The sequence below is a fragment of the Lemur catta genome (assembly GCF_020740605.2).
Source record: "Lemur catta isolate mLemCat1 chromosome 10 unlocalized genomic scaffold, mLemCat1.pri SUPER_10_unloc_1, whole genome shotgun sequence".
NCBI classification, from domain to species: domain Eukaryota; kingdom Metazoa; phylum Chordata; class Mammalia; order Primates; family Lemuridae; genus Lemur; species Lemur catta.
The window spans coordinates 193,232-195,878 of NW_025423732.1; positions in this window are offsets into that span (position 1 = coordinate 193,232).

Sequence of the window (2,647 nt, forward strand, 5' to 3'; positions counted from 1 at the left end):
CTGACACTTTGAAATGACCAGTGTGTTGGTAATTATTTGCCATTTCCATGGCGTTTGGCACCGTAATAGTCATGAGGTCGGTCTCTGCATCCTGAAGCCTATGATGCTTTTTGCAGAGAAACCTCTGCTGAGGCCCAGGTAACTTGCTATTTCCCATAGCTGGCACAGGAGCCTTGGAAGATAGGATTGTTTTCAGTATTATTTCACCATTTTTTCACCACTGTTTCAAGAACGGGAGCCCTTTTCAACCGTTAGCGGAAGAATCCTTCTTTGGAGATGAGATATTTTTCTGGGGTGGCAAGTAAAGGGCCTCTGTCAGTCCTGGGTTTGTTGGACTAGCGCCAGACATGAGAAGTGCGCCTTTGTGGGACAGGTGAATAGTGCGGATCCTGTTTCAGTCTAAAGAGTGAAACAGGATCCGCACTTTTCACCGTTCCTTTCAGAATCATTTGATTCATCAGCTAGGAATGGCGATTGCTTCTCCAGACCAATCGAAGTCTAGGCCAAAGTACCTCGATCTTTCCAAGAGGTGTGTGGCCCAACTTTTGAAAGAACCGCTAAGTGGAGAACTATTTGGTATTTTTCCTAAGCACTTTTCACCGTAATTGTCCTAAGGTTGGTCTCTGCATCCTTAAGCATACCAGAGTTTTCACAGACGAAACAGGCTGAGGCCCATTAATCTTGGCATTTCCAATAGTTGGTCCTACAGACTACCAAGAAAGTGTTTTTTTAAGTATTATTCTGTTGTGGTTTCAGCATTATTTTCAGAACCCGAGCAGGGTTCTCGCATTACCATAAGAATCCTGCCTGGTAGTTGAGATTTCTGGGTGGGGTCTAAGTGCGGGCCTTCTGTCAGCCCTGCCTTTGATTTGTTTACCTCCAGAGTTGGAAAGTGCATATTTGCGTCAGATGGGAAAAGTGTGAATGGTGCTTCAGATTTCATCCAGACACTTTGAAATGACCAGTGTGTTGGTAATTATTTGCCATTTCCATGGCGTTTGGCACCGTAATAGTCATGAGGTCGGTCTCTGCATCCTGAAGCCTATGATGCTTTTTGCAGAGAAACCTCTGCTGAGGCCCAGGTAACTTGCTATTTCCCATAGCTGGCACAGGAGCCTTGGAAGATAGGATTGTTTTCAGTATTATTCCACCATTTTTTCACCACTGTTTCAAGAACAGGAGCCCTTTTCAACCGTTAGCGGAAGAATCCTTCTTTGGAGATGAGATATTTTTCTGGGGTGGCAAGTGCAGGGCCTCTGTCAGTCCTGGGTTTTTTGGACTAGCGCCAGACATGAGAAGTGCGCCTTTGTGGGACAGGTGAATAGTGCGGATCCTGTTTCAGTCTAAAGACTGAAACAGGATCCGCACTTTTCACCGTTCCTTTCAGAATCATTTGATTCATCAGCTAGGAATGGCGATTGCTTCTCCAGACCAATCGAAGGCTAGGCCAAAGTAACTCGATCTTTCCAAGAAGTGTGTGGCCCAACTTTTGAAAGAACCGCTAAGTGGAGAACTATGTGGTATTTTTCCGAAGCACTTTTCACCGTAATTGTCCTAAGGTTGGTCTCTGCATCCTTAAGTATACCAGAGTTTTCACAGACGAAACAGGCTGAGGCCCATTAATCTTGGCATTTCCAATAGTTGGTCCTAGAGACTACCAAGAAAGTGTTCTTTTAAGTATAATTCTGTTGTGCTTTCAGCATTATTTTCAGAACCCGAGCAGGGTTCTCGCATTAGCATAAGAATCCTGCCTGGTAGTTGAGATTTCATGGTGGGGTGTAAGTGCGGGGCTTCTGTCAGCCCTGCCTTTGATTTGTTTACCTCCAGAGTTGGAAAGTGCATATTTGCGTGAGATGGGAAAAGTGTGGATCGTGCTTCAGATTTCATCCTGACACTTTGAAGTGACCAGTGTGTTGGTAATTATTTGCCATTTCCATGGCGTTTGGCACCGTAATAGTCATGAGGTCGGTCTCTGCATCCTGAAGCCTATGATGCTTTTTGCAGAGAAACCTCTGCTGAGGCCCAGGTAACTTGCTATTTCCCATAGCTGACACAGGAGCCTTGAAAGATAGGATTGTTTTCAGTATTATTTCACCATTTTTTCACCACTGTTTCAAGAACGGGAGCCCTTTTCAACCGCTAGCGGAAGAATCCTTCTTTGGAGATGAGATATTTTTCTGGGGTGGCAAGTGCAGGGCCTCTGTCAGTCCTGGGTTTGTTGGACTAGCGCCAGACATGAGAAGTGCGCCTTTGTGGGACAGGTGAATAGTGCGGACCCTGTTTCAGTCTAAAGTCTGAAACAGGATCCGCACTTTTCACCGTTCCTTTCAGAATCATTTGATTCATCAGCTAGGAATGGCGATTGCTTCTCCAGTCCAATCGAAGGCTAGGCCAAAGTAACTCGATCTTTCCAAGAGGTGTGTGGCCCAACTTTTGAAAGAACCGCTAAGTGGAGAACTATTTGGTATTTTTACTAAGCACTTTTCACCGTAATTGTCCTAAGGTTGGTCTCTGCATCCTTAAGCATACCAGAGTTTTCACAGACGAAACAGGCTGAGGCCCATTAATCTTGGCATTTCCAATAGTTGGTCCTAGAGACTACCAAGAAAGTGTTCTTTTAAGTATTACTCTGTTGTGGTTTCAGCAT